The following is a 15,657-nucleotide window of genomic DNA, read 5'->3' as shown; positions in this document are numbered from 1 at the left end:
TGCAAAATACAAATCTGTACCCTATCGTGGTTTAATGTATTGTTAGAAGCCACTTTCTACTATTTATTAATCCAACTTTAAAATTTGTGACTCGTGGGTGAGACCAAGTTTTGCTTTGGTCTAGCCCCTACTCAATAAACAATCAATTATAATCAATGTCTGATTGCAAATATTATTTTGAGCAAACCATTAAATACATTTTAGATTTTGCATTACATTTCAGGTCCTTGAGGGCCCATGAGAGCCTCAATCCCAGAATGCCTCCTGTGGCCATGTGTTACTGTGGGTGCCATTGTATTCAGCATTGCATCAGCAGTATCCAGTGACACTTCTCCTACACAGGAGACATTCACTTTTGACCTGGAAGAGAAAATGATGTCAGTATATATTTGAACTCAAGAAGATATCGGCCTGTGATACACGCATCTCATCGGCCAAAGATCCTCTGCTTTTGACACATGCCAAAGAAAACATGGCGGTGCCTAAAATGAAGCTTTTCCTGGCAGAGAATGTAGCTGAGATTAGTTTAGAAAGCAGAATCAATCTCGTCAGTCTTACACATCGATCTGAATAATGCGGACTTTCAGAAACATTTTTGTTGTTGTTTGTTTAGAAATAAATATATTGTAACCCAGAAAGAAGACAGTGCTGCATTAAAAATTGCACAGTCCTGTTAGTGCTGTACTTAAATACGCACTACTAACATTCTGAAAGAAAACTTAATGTAAGTAAATTATATTTTGTTTGAATATATATGTTATGAATGAGGCATTATATCTAATCAAGTTAGTCAGGGACTGCTCTTTTCGTGTTGTTGTTGTTATTCTGTTGTTTTTTTACAGCTGCCAAGAAATGTTAAAGCAATATTTCTATATAGAAAAAAACTGAGGAAATCTGTATCTTTTTTACATACACACATATATAATATTATGTATAATAAATTGTGTATCTGCAAGAGCAGCTTTACCAAGGAAAAGTTAAACCCAATAATATATTTGTTTAGCATATTCCTACTCATTTTTTAATTTAACTAAATCCTGTATATAAAAACAAGAATGTTCAATTAAGCACTGGTTTGGAAACTAATGAATTTTGGTGTTTTGTTCATCCACAGTCTGTGCTGGTAAACTTTGAACTCTTTCATGATTTGTGATTTGTGCCATGGCTGCTGTTCGGCCATCACAATTATACCCTTCTGGTCTGGTAAACGATGGCGATGTGAGCTGGGAATTCATGTTTCAATATCCATCCACACTGATGAGATGAAGATTTTGCTAAGCAAAAGCCCTTTGATCTTCCTAATTACTTGGAGTTAAAAATAAAATGAATTCAACTACTCAGAGCATTCAGCTTAATTTCCATTTAAATGGAACCAGCACGGTTCTGAAAATTATGGTTTTATGCATGTTTACGTGTTGTTAAGAATTATCATATAAGTAAGCTTTAACACTTTAAAATGTAAAACTCACTAAATAATGGAAGATGTCAAAAGCTGCTGTGGTGTCAACACTTCCTGCAGAAACACTTTGGAAAAATGACAGAAGCATCTGATTTGTCTTCCCTGTGGCAACTCGAGTCATTACATCCAGTGTGTGTATATACACTCACCTAAAGGATTATTAGGAACACCATACTAATACTGTGTTTGACCCCCTTTCGCCTTCAGAACTGCCTTAATTCTACGTGGCATTGATTCAACAAGGTGCTGAAAGCATTCTTTAGAAATGTTGGCCCATATTGATAGGATAGCATCTTGCAGTTGATGGAGATTTGTGGGATGCACATCCAGGGCACGAAGCTCCCGTTCCACCACATCCCAAAGATGCTCTATTGGGTTGAGATCTGGTGACTGTGGGGGCCAGTTTAGTACAGTGAACTCATTGTCATGTTCAAGAAACCAATTTGAAATGATTCGACCTTTGTGACATGGTGCATTATCCTGCTGGAAGTAGCCATCAGAGGATGGGTACATGGTGGTCATAAAGGGATGGACATGGTCAGAAACAATGCTCAGGTAGGCCGTGGCATTTAAACGATGCCCAATTGGCACTAAGGGGCCTAAAGTGTGCCAAGAAAACATCCCCCACACCATTACACAACCACCACCAGCCTGCACAGTGGTAACAAGGCATGATGGATCCATGTTCTCATTCTGTTTACGCCAAATTCTGACTCTACCATCTGAATGTCTCAACAGAAATCGAGACTCATCAGACCAGGCAACATTTTTCCAGTCTTCAACTGTCCAATTTTGGTGAGCTTGTGCAAATTGTAGCCTCTTTTTCCTATTTGTAGTGGAGATGAGTGGTACCCGGTGGGGTCTTCTGCTGTTGTAGCCCATCCGCCTCAAGGTTGTACGTGTTGTGGCTTCACAAATGCTTTGCTGCATACCTCGGTTGTAACGAGTGGTTATTTCAGTCAAAGTTGCTCTTCTATCAGCTTGAATCAGTCGGCCCATTCTCCTCTGACCTCTAGCATCAACGAGGCATTTTCGCCCACAGGACTGCCGCATACTGGATGTTTTTCCCTTTTCACACCATTCTTTGTAAACCCTAGAAATGGTTGTGCGTGAAAATCCCAGTAACTGAGCAGATTGTGAAATACTCAGACCGGCCCGTCTGGCACCAACAACCATGCCACGCTCAAAATTGCTTAAATCACCTTTCTTTCCCATTCAGACATTCAGTTTGGAGTTCAGGAGATTGTCTTGACCAGGACCACACCCCTAAATGCATTGAAGCAACTGCCATGTGATTGGTTGGTTAGATAATTGCATTAATGAGAAATTGAACAGGTGTTCCTAATAATCCTTTAGGTGAGTGTATACACCGATAAGCCACAACATTATGACCACCTGCCTAATATTGTGTAGGTCCCCCTTTTGCCACCAGAACAGCCCTGACCCGTTGAGGCATGGACTCCACTAGTCCTCTGAAGGTGTGCTGTGGTATCTGGCACCAAGACGTTAGCAGCAGATCCTTTAAGTCCTGTAAGTTGCGAGGTGGGGCCTCCATGGATCGGACTTGTTTGTCCAGCACATCCCACAGATGCTTGATTGGATTGAGATCTGGGGAATTTGGAGGCCAAGTCAACACCTTGAACTCGTGATTCATCAGACCAGGCCACCTTCTTCCATTGCTCCATGGTCCAGTTCTGATGCTCACGTGCCCATTGTAGGCGCTTTCGGCAGTGGACAGGGGTCAGCATGGGCCCCCTGACTGGTCTGCGGCTACGGAGCCCCATACGCAACAAACTGCGATGCACTGTGTGTTCTGACACCTTTCTATCAGAACCAGCATTCACTTTTTCAGCAGTTTGAGCTACAGTAGCTCGTGTGTTGTATCGGACCACACGGGCCAGCCTTCGCTCCCCACGTGCATCAATGAGCCTTGGCCGCCCCTGACCCTGTCGCCGGTTCACCGCTTTTCCGTCCTTAGACTACTTTTGATAGGTACTGACCACTGCAGACCGGGAACACCCCACAAGAGCTGCAGTTTTGGAGATGCTCTGACCCAGTCGTCTAGCCATCACAATTTGGCCCTTGTCAAAGTCGCTCAGATCCTTACACTTTCCCATTTTTCCTGTATATTCACCCTGGATAAGGGTGCCTGCTAAGAACTAAATAAAATAAAAAATATACCCTTTAAATAAGAACAGAATTTAAGAATTCTATACATTTTAAAATGATATTGATATAATTTGGTAGCCTCTTGCTGCTTATAAGAACCATTTGTGTTGCTTAATTATTCATGGAGCAGGAACGGATTTAGGGGATGGGATAAAATAGCATGAAAAAAATATATTAGTTAATGCATCAGAAACCTAATAGTTAAGCTGTAGTTCAGTTCAATGCACACATCTAACAGAAATGGTGATCTGGAAAAGGTCTGCATTGCTCTCCAAGAGAGAGGAGCAAACTAATAATCTGCAGAGAGAGATTCAGGGTCATGGAGGGACCTATACCTTGATAGGACCTGGCAGTATTGGAGCACACATCTCACAGTTAAACTTAAGTCTGTCTGTGTTAAACTGCAGCATAATGCACAGCGAAACAGTGGCCATGGGACATGTGCAGAGAAGATGTGTACTAAGGGCAAGACCAGATCACAATATATAATGCTGTGAGCCTTCCTGAAAGTGAATTATCAGTTATTCAAACAAACACTCTTCACAGGAATTACACTATCAGTTTACTGGCTTGGTGAAACGGGATTGTTTTAAAACAAACAGAAACCCAGCTGTAAAGCATCTGCCAAACATGTACTGTTTACCCACTCCTTTCAAGTAGTGAAGTGATGGAAAGTGCATCGCTGCCTCGGGACACAGGGAGGGTTTCTATGCCGGGACACCAGGGGTGCAAACTGCTGTTCCACTGACTTCCATGGAGGGACCATGAAAGGTTTATAAACACTGCACTATTAAAGGTCTATTAGCAGTATTTCATAATATAAAGAAAACAATAAGAAAAACAGTTATTTGCTTCATTAGTCTTCATGCTATCTGCTTTTCGTTTCATTGATCTTGTTCCGAAGTGAGAATTGTAAAAACAAATACAGAGAGGTCTGATTCATGCACTAGTGCAATTGAAGATACACTTAAACGGTCAAACAGGAGCGCAATGTCTTTTAGCTCCCGCCTCGAAAGAAGACTGTCTTTCAGTTGTTGTAGAAGCTGAACGAAACACAGAGGTTATATTTTCCAAGTCAGACAAATAGATTGATAAACAGTTTGGTAGAGGCTTGGAAATAAAGTTAATCATCGCCTCAGATTATCAACTACAATCCTATTTTGCATGAATGTATGCAGTACAGTATGTATTTTGCTACATTATACTGTTCTTTGTTCACTTTACTAAATCATTATTATTTGGCTGCCTGGGACAGTCCTCTGTGAGATAAGCTCTGGGGCTCCTGGACTTAAGTTATTCAGTTATTCATACTGTACTTTAAAAGCTTTATGTTAATCTACAGCCAATTTATGCGAATTACATCATACTTTCAGACTTTTTTCACGTATAGCCTGGCATGTGCGTGTGCTGGAGGACTGCAGTCTTCAGTTCGTGTCGTATATTTAATATTGGTTAGAGGTCTGGAGATTGTGATAGCCAATCAAGAACGTTGATTTCATGCTCAATTAACCACTTGATTGTAGACATCGATGATTGTTGAGGATTGTTATTGTGCTCAAAGCCCTTTCAGGGCAAAGCTTGACTTTCTTGATTGATCCAGGTTTATTGGTTGAAATTTGCTGATATATTTTGTAATCCAGCTGTCCATCAATTCTAACAAGGGTACCAAGGCCAAAATATACAAACAGGCATTTTCCACAGTGGCTGACAGACTTCTTAATATAAACTTCACCTTTTTGCTGCAAATGTGCTGCTGGTATATAAACACAAGACTAGTCCCAGTTATGCCATGTTCTCCACAAGAAAAAGGGGGAAAAATGAATATGTTTGGTTCCTTTTTTGTTTGAATTAGTTATTTATTAATGAATATATTGTTATTATTATAATTTATTTAATACTAAATTCATTTATTTATTAGGCTGTCTCACTACATTGGTTCCACACGTAACCATACAGATGATTCCAGTGTGAATATATGCAGCCTAATAAAAGAGGTACATTCTATTTTTGTATTCTGATTCTGATGTTTCTGAATTTTTTTATTCAAGAAAGAAGGACGAAATGTTCATCATATTTCTGAAAATTATATATGTATTATACTATTCAAGAAATGCACAATTACCTTGAGACATAACTGTTACATTTAACATAGTTAAAAAACTGTGTTGAAATAAGTTTACTCTTGACTGACAGTATGAGTGGTACCGCAGTTCTAGCATTGCTGAGATAATTGCCACAACAGCTATATAATCATTCCCAGCTACTAATCAAGAGATTGCAGCAGAATACATAATATCAAGCTTTAACACTGCTCTCTGTGTCTGTGGCTTTTGGAGGATAGTGTGTACTACTAAGGAGTGCTTTTTCCTTCTCTGTAAAATGGTTATTTTATATCCTACATTTGCATTGTAGTCTGAGCTATTATTTTCAAATCCAAGTGGATAACGTTTCAGATGTGCATAGCTAAAATAAATGTACAAACCGTACATACACTTAAATAATAGATTATGACAATTAACTTACTGTTGTTGATGTTGTTTATTACTATGATTATTTCCTTACTGACTTATAAACAAAGCACGACACATTGGGCCAATGAAGAGTAACATTTGCAATTGTTTTAAGTATCTCAATCTGAAATAACTTTTTCCATGCGAAAAGGGGTCTGCCAGGTTTGGGGTGTGAATGCTTGAAAAGAGACTGTGCCTTTTTCTCTGGCTTGTATTGGGCATGCAATTGAGTACAGTGGCAGGATATTCCAGCATCTGCTAATTGTTGTGAGTGAATTTGAGGCAGCCCCTCTCAGCAGCCCTTGAGCGCATCGCCTGAGCCTCAGCGACCGGCTCCGGGCCGAGGGGCCGAGGGGCCGATCTGTCAGCAGCTGCTAAGTGTTGCAGCTTGATTTTCCAAGGCATCTTTGAGAGTTGTCACTCCTGTGTTTGTAGGAAAAACAAGAAAACAAAACTTCAAACAAATACAATTCAAACATCTACCTCAAATTATAAGCTATCTCCTTAGAACCTGTACATAACCTTTCATAGTTAAGTCTTTAACTTTTGAATCCCTAACTGCATGTTTTTTATTTTTTTTTAAATGTCAGTTTGTGTGGATCCTCCAGGGGATTTGATTTCTACAGAAAAGGTTTTGTGAAATGCAAACTTCTGCCCTTTGAAACATACTGATACCTAATGTTAAATTATGATGTAATGAATGTATAATAGTAATGGCCCTGACTGTCCTTCTGTTCAACAATATATAACCACTTTTATCTGGCTCTTTGTGTATGTATTAAGGAAGGAATCTCCTTAAACAAAACCCTCTGTAGGAATTATATAGTATTTGATTATTTTCTGAATTCTGGAAAATTAATATTCCCACAATTTTGAAATCCCTAGAAAGTATAATCACAGTTTGGGCCAGAAGGCATCAAAAAGCATGATTTTACCAGGTTGACATGAAATATTTCTCACCATGTAGGAACAATCAATTCAAATATCACTTGAAGTCCCACACAATAGTGGAGACCATCATTATAGATGTGACATTGATCTTTGCAAAATGTTTTAGTGAGATGGAAAAATGGATCCGTGCACTGTAAAGTAACAAAGTTAAATGCTTAAGTTTAATACCTTATCTAATACGTTTTTTACAAAACATCAATAATCAGATAAAGAAAACTATATACAGAAATTGCCATCTGACTTTAAAGGTAACTTGAATTAGAATGCAGCAAGGTCCAGTGAACTGTGTTTATTACTGCTTCTCACTGTCATCAGATACAAAAGTAGATAAATTTCTTGATTTACATATTTAAAGCCTCGTAAATCTTTCTTAAAATGTCATCTACTATCTGCAACAAGGTCCAAAATATTTAAGTTGTGACACAGACTGATAAGGCTCTTCAGATTGTGAAGGTCAAGGTCTGATTAAATCCTGCTGCTTTCATGCAATATATGAGCCTCGAGCCATCATTTCTGCATTGATTCTGTTTAAACAGTGTAAGGAGCTTTAATTTAGGTAATGTAGTGTATTGACAGGGTGGACTTCATTAAGTTGGTGGTTGGTGGTTTATTAATTTATGGCACCAACACAAGCTATTCCAGCTCTGTAGTAGAGCTATGTGTCCAAACAATGTACGGAGGATTACACAGTTCTAGAGGTTACACATTTAACAAATATACTTATTGTACCATGTTGTCCGTATTCATTATTTTTTGTTGAACTGGTATATATTTCTCTTTTTTTAATTGGTCAAGAATGTTAATATTACTGTTCCTATGGGTATTTTATATATGCGGTTAGAAAAAGATTAATCGCACACACATATAATTATCTTAGAAGGTGCTGGGTATCAAAAAAATCATATAAAATAAAAAGAAAGAAATATCCACACACTTACTACGGCTCCAAAAAATAAAAAGTATTTATTTAGCCCATGCTTCACAGGTTTTTAGCACAAACATTTCCTATATTCAGTTAGACAATATAGTACAATTGAAGCCTTGGTTTCTCATGATTATTTAAATTGTAGTAAATTGAGAAGTTAATGTACATTTCCGTTGTAAGTGTAACTTGGATAAGAATGGGTTAAATTAGAACAGGGCGGGGGTCAGTAGACAACAATTAGACATACAATACAAATACACAAAGAAATATACAATATAAACGTATGAGCAAATAAGCCCTTAAACAGCAACTTCTTTCCTTAGCTTTCAGCACCCTATTCCTTTGGACAGCGTCTTTGTGCGTAGCTCTGTGAAAGAGGTAGCTGTCCATCATTTGAACACATGACAAGAAGAATGGCAGATTGGAGAACCTTTTCATGTTAATTAAGTTAATTCCTGCCCACAATAAATACTGTCACACTCATCCATCAAAATGTATGCCGAGACAATAGGAAAGACCCTCGCCTATCCCATAACATTATGATTTATTGTGGTTATTTTCATGAACAGCTGTTTAAATTTGTAGCCTTGATTCTTGTATTCCTACAAGATTCAGATTCAAGGATTCTGTGACAGTAAGCGATATATGATGAGTATAATGTTGAGAGAAGGATTCGAGTTAGTTAACTAATTAGGTCTTATGTTGTTAGTTCCTGACAACATTGCGGGATCAATTTACAAAGCTTCACCAGGCAATTACTAACATATTGTGTTTAATTCAACACATTTATTTTGTTGCTATTTGTCTTTTTTATTTCAATCAGTATCAAGTCACAGTTATTAATGAAGAAGTATATCTGTAAATTGGATTTCATATAATACACATCATTGAAACATTATAAAATCCAACTGCATTAGAGAACCTCTGTTTCTACCACCCTAGATCGACTATATATGTGATCTTTAATTTACATTTAAGTGATAAGGCAACCCCAACCTCTTCACCTCAAAGGTTACCAATGTCAGAGCAAACCACCGAATTACACAATGCTTGACGGCATAATGTGTAACTCATGTAATTTGCTCATTGTGACATTTAAATGGTATTGCATTACCCTAAAAATCAATACATTGCCCGGTTGTTGAGACCCATACATTAGAGTTTATACACACTCTGATCTTTATTTGCAGCAAGGCTATACTGTCAGGTCAGTGTCCCCACAGTTTCTATTGCACTGTGCATTTAAAGGTGTTTTAATGTTTAATTCATGTTTAGGTCATTTGTATGCATAGTATGCATAGTATGCATAAGCATGAATATACCTGTCTGCTTTAAAATTACTGTGTATATAAAGATTAAAATTCAAATTTATAATCCTTTATGCATGAAACATATTTTTAGATATAAAAATGTGAAATAGAATTCTTCCTCACACCCCAGTCCCCAGAGTCCCCAGACCACCAACGACATAGATAATGTACATAACAGCAGCGAGGAAATCACTTTCACAATTAACCTGCAAAACTGGACATACATTTTTTTTTGAAATATATTTTTTTCTCCATTTTGCCTTTATCTTTTCTTTGCTGAGACGGGCAAAAAAAACCTGTGGTTTTGACATTTTCTGTATAATTAATTCAAAATATTTCGTAACATTTAAGAAAGCTGCAAATAAATATTTAATGAGCTACATCAGCAAAAATACAAGAATGTATAAACCTTAAAACAGCCCCTTGTTTGAATTGCCTATTTTAATTCAACTATGTGGAGCCTGAATCACTGCTGTTAAATTTTAGTTGTCAGATTTCTTGTATTCCTTGTAAGCATTTTATTTATTTATTTCTTAAGAATCCCTCTGAGTAATATCGAATTATTCATATGGTAGAACTAAGTAATATGACAGCTTGGAAATACTGTAGTTTCCCTAGAATGCATTTATATATCCGTGTATGAATTTGTGTGTCCATATGTCATTAGTAATTCTTAATCATAATTACAATACAAATCTGTTGCTTCATTTTAACCTCCTAGATACCTCCTAGATACTTCTGTTTTAAGAAAATAGACTATGGATATGCATTGTTTTTTAAGAAGTTACCATCAAATGCTTGTCACTATATTTGCACCTGCAGTGAAACATAACCTGACCTAGATAAAGCTGGTCAGCTGTCAATAAATCCCCCATAAAAAATATCAGATACTCAGTTAGTAACAGTAGGGAACCACAAAATGAATGATCTAAACACACTTATACACCGAACAGCCATAACATTATACAATATATACGGAAGCATATTTGTGCTACATTGAAATACATACAAAATCTTTGAGTGCCATGTAGTTTTAATGTTTCTAATGAAAAAATAAATACACTTCTGTTTTTATTATTTACATTTCTTATATAAAGAAAAACTTTTTTGTAGGACTTAATAAAGCATCAATTACTGTGTCTGACCAAACCATGTATCTGGAGTATCCACGTAGAATTGTTGTTGATTCTTCATTAACTACCTTTTGCTATTTTCGTCACTCAGATATTTTAGTATTTCGTTGGGCTTCCTGGCATTTGGATTGACGTAATTAAATGTTAGGAAGAGGATGAACTCAAATTGTACTTGCTTTGTCTCCATGCTCATATTGAGCATGTTGTGACCTTCTGCCTGTCAGGTAGATAAGAAATTAAATTCTGTCTGGAAAACAAGTAATTCTTTGTATTAGACAGGAGAGAGTGAACTTGCACAACGGTGGTCTAATTGTGAAATTAAAGTTAGTTCGAATAGACTTTTGTAGGCTTTCAATGCCTCTCACAAGGTGAAGGAGGAGACATCAGGTGGAAATGAAATGCACACAATTTTGGTAAGAATGTAGCAAGGTTTTGAAGCGCCAAGGAAGGCTTGATTGTTCCAGGCCATAGAGCACTAGTTCAATATCCAGAAGAGCAAGGTCGGAGGTCACAGGACAGGAGTGAACAGGAGTGACAGGAGTGAACAGATGGGAGGAGCTTGTGGTCTAACGAAAACTATCAAAACTGGAGAATGTACTTTGGATTTAATAATTAGTTAATCTACAAAGAAAGACAGAGATCAGATTTCAAAGGAGCAGAGTTTGTAGAGGAATGATCAAGAATAGCATTGACAATTAAAGTCCACCCAAGCATCAGATTGTGTGAGTTTTGATCAAGAGAGATGGCAAGAATTGAGAAATAAATGGTTCACAATTCTGATTAGGGGCGAACACATTTGTTAGGATTAGTTATGTTATTACTCCACTTGCAAAAACATGTACAACTGTGTGTGTTAATAGAGCGTCTCCCCTGGTTGTAGTCTGTAACGTGGAGTGAAACAGCTGCCCCGCCCACACTGTACGTATTGTGAATAGATCCGGTGCACAGAGATGCGTCTCCCGAAGAAATGCAGTACTTACTCGGAGAGGCCCAAGGCCAGACAACACCTTATTACGCTTAACTGGGTGGTTAAGACCCTTCACATTCCAGCTGGCAAATTTAATTAAATGCTCCCCAGGTCTTCCCCTCAAGTCAGCCTGAGTCATGTCTGCCGTTTGGGAGATTGAGGAAAAAGATATTCTTACTGGCAGTTAGCTACATACATGTGAGAGCAGCATGAAGGCCTCCCCCATCCCACATCCAATGAGACCCACAGTAAGAAGACCAAGAGAAGAGAGAAGAAACAATAATAATTGTCCCCCCTTAGCAACTCCCCAAACGAGATGCATACAAACCCACACAATGTGGAAAACATTTGTACAGTACATCCCACTAAGCAGAGTCTGTTGTAGTTAAGGTCTAGATATTTGATAATAAAGTGGGCAAATATATCAATAACACACAGGAGTATGCTGTTCAAACAGAGAGTGAAGGGCAACCAAAAGTGCCAACATTCAATGTCCTTGCTCTCGTCCCTTCCTACACTGTTATATAAAGAAAAGGCAGCCTGAAAGAAGTGTAGCTACACAGCACACATCTACGTGTACCGCTGGAGGTGAAAACAGTGGCGCTAATTAGTCGCCGCAATCTTCCTATGAGAAAAGAAAAAACAGTTAACCACTTGGCAGAGCAGTCAATCGATTTATAATAATAATAATAATAATAATAATAATAATAATAATAATAATAATAAACAAACAGATAATAATAATGGGTATTAATAACTATCACTTATTAACAAGCCGGTTAACAAGTGGTTGCTTAGCATTCATCTGAGCAATCAATAGATAAATAATAGATAATGCATAAAAAACTAATACAAATAATAATGAGTATTATAACTTATAACTATCACATTTTAAGCATACGGCATCAAGAGACAATGATATCAATAGGTCCAGAGGGGGCAGTGTATATGATACAGTGAGGGAAAAAAGTATTTGATCCCCTGCTGATTTTGTATGTTTGCCCACTGACAAAGAAATGATCAGTCTATAATTTTAATGGTAGGTGTATTTTAACAGTGAGAGACAGAATAACAACAAAAAAATCCAGAAAAACGCATTTCAAAAAAGTTATAACTTGATTTGCATGTTAATGAGGGAAATAAGTATTTGACCCCTTCGACTTAGTACTTGGTGGCAAAACCCTTGTTGGCAATCACAGAGGTCAGACGTTTCTTGTAGAAAGACTCCCAGACAGCATGCCCAGGTTGTTATCTTATACAACTTACAGTGGACCTGGGACATATTTAATAGATAATATGGTCAAAAACATGTGAGATACATCCTTCCTTTTATCTCTGAATGGTTTGTGGAGATTTGTGAAAACCCCCGACACCAACAAGAACCTCTGCTGATACTGGGATTCATTGGCTATGATTTTTTTTTTTTTTACTTTTTAATATACATATTGGGGTTTTAATGTTATCTACTGTTACTTACTATCCGAAAGTAGTTTGAAGTTTATGCACTACTAATTTGCCAAATAGCTCGTTTACTGTCAGGTATGAATAATTGTAACACCTGGACCTTCTCTGTTAAGCAAGCATGGCGACTGCTCTCTGTGGGTTAAGCTTCACATGCCAGCTTTCCCGACGCTCCTCTGGGCTGTGCAGTTTGCCATATGGCAGAACGTCCTGACTGTTGGTGCATTCACAAAATCAGAAACTAAAGTCATCTGAGACAATTGGGTTATACTGTCAAACTGCTCTGGGCAGAATAACCTACCATCCATGTGAAACATTCAGTTACTTGCCTTTTGCTCTTCTCAGGTGTAAACTGTATATATTATAATGCAGGTAATTTGTCCAAAGCAAATCCTGGGCTACCTGTACTTTGAGCATATGTGGATAATTGTTCTACAAGTAATAGGCTTGAAAATTGTTAGCAACTGAAAAATATAATATAACCACACTGTTTACATACATCAATAGTGCTGTAAGAATTATAATGGTCTTCTCTCAAGCAGGTATATCAAAAGAATTTCTTTAAAATGTATAATTTAAGAAAGATTATCTTTGAAAGTATTATATTTTAGATTGCATGGAACACTCAACATAATAGGTACAGTGAACGAAAAGTAATCTTTGTGTAAGAAAGGAACATTGAAAAATATAAAAAAAATACTCAAAGTTACATATTACTTTGAGAACTTCCCCTCCTTACTTTTAATTTCAAATGTTTTTCCTGTGGTTGTTGTCAGACTTGCAGATGTAGACTATTTGATTTCATAAGATGTCAAACCTTCGTGACTTGGAAAATGGTAGTTACAAGAGCATGTAATAACAGAGGTTAAGAAAGTCTGCTTCTTCGCAAGATAATTTTAGAAAGTGGAAATCTCTAAATCTTTAATGTAAAGCTACCTGGAAAGAGGGACTAATCGCTGCTGTCTGATACTCGTAAACTGTTCAAAATATAACATACTTATTTTGTTTGCCCTTCTAGATGTTCTAGTGAAAGAAAGTAGCATTTCTACATTAGCATTTAGAAGCCACCTATTGTCACATACATTCTAATTAATAACTGTTTACTGTGAATATATCACAGTTTGGGAAATATTATAAAAATGTATTTCATTGACACCAAAATACTGTCTGGTTCTTTTATTTTTTTTTGGAAACCATTAATAGCTTTTAAATATGCAAGTTTTCTGTTTCTACTTGAGACGTGTGGGGAACCCGTAAACACTTTTGGTGATTTATAATGGTCTTCTGGCAGAGAATAATTTAGTTCTGGACTGTAATAATGTGACATGGATTCAATTGTGTAATTAAAATAGAAGTTCTTGATTGTAGGTAAAGTTGCTTTACAATAATAGTGTCCTTATGGTTATGTTTAAGGTGAAATACAACAAATAAATATTATTTTCCTTGGGTCGCCAAGTTTAAGTTCTTCACATTCATGCTGATTTAGCAGTCATTCATTAGTACATACAACTCATATTTAAGCTAACATAATAGTATAATCATTAAGCATTTAAGACTTGGTTTATCGTATATATTTAATTTCCTCAAAATAAAAAAATATCAGGAAGCATTCTAGTGATAACTGTTTTATTGCATTTACCTCAATCTGTAACAATTATGTAATCTTGCAAAAAAAGAAAGATACAACTGAGACTAATATTCCACTGACCTGTGTGCTTAAAAAGATTATTGAATTCCCCCAAAAGCATCTGAATTACCCTAGATGATTACAACCACATTTTGTGGTCAGATAAAACAAAATGAAACTAACTGTATATTTGATGAAAAAGAAAACCTGAGGGTAAAGTCAAACATAGTGTTGTGTGCACTGTGAAGCATTAAGGCAGATGCTTTGTGATTTGGGGGTGTTTTGCGTTTTCTAGTCCTGGTGCTCTTGGTGGAATTGAGTGACAGATGGAATCCAACATACACCGATCAGCCATAACATTATGACCACTGACAGGTGAAGTGAATAACACTGATAATCTCGTTATCATGGCACCTGTCAGTGGGTGGGATATATTAGGCAGCAAGTGAACATTTTGTCCTCAGAGTTGATGTGTTAGAAGCAGGACAAATGGGCAAGCGTAAGGATCTGAGCGACTTTGACAAGGGCCAAATTGTGATGGCTAGACGACTGGGTCAGAGCATCTCCAAAACTGCAGCTCTTGTGGGGTGTTCCTGGTCTGCAGTGCTCAGTACCTATCAAAAGTGGTCCAAGGAAGGAAAAGCGGTGAACCGGCGAGAGGGTCATGGGCAGCCAATGCTCATTGATGCACGTGGGGAGCGAAGGGTGGCCCGTGTGGTCCAATCCAACAGACGAGCTACTGTAGCTCAAATTGCTGAAGAAGTGAATGCTGGTTCTAATAGAAAGGTGTAAGAACACACAGTGCATCGCAGTTTGTTGCGTATGGGGCTGCGTAGCTGCAGACCAGTCAGGGTGCCCATGCTGACCCCTGTCCACTGCCGAAAGTGTCTACAATGGGCATGTGAGCAATGGAAGAAGGTGGCCTGGTCTGATGAATCACAAGTTCAAGGTGTTGACTTGGCCTCCAAATTCCCCAGATCTCAATCCAATTGAGCATCCATGGGATGTGCTGGACAAACAAGTCCGATCCATAGAGGCCCCACCTCGCAACTTACAGGACTTAAAGGATCTGCTGCTAACGTCTTCAGAGGTCTAGTGGAGTCCATGCCTCGATGGGTCAGGGCTGTTTTGGGACCTACACAATA

Source organism: Amia ocellicauda, chromosome 10 (genome assembly GCF_036373705.1).
Source record: "Amia ocellicauda isolate fAmiCal2 chromosome 10, fAmiCal2.hap1, whole genome shotgun sequence".
NCBI lineage: Eukaryota > Metazoa > Chordata > Actinopteri > Amiiformes > Amiidae > Amia > Amia ocellicauda.
The sequence above is the reverse complement of the archived record's forward strand: the minus strand, read 5'-3'. Positions refer to the sequence as shown.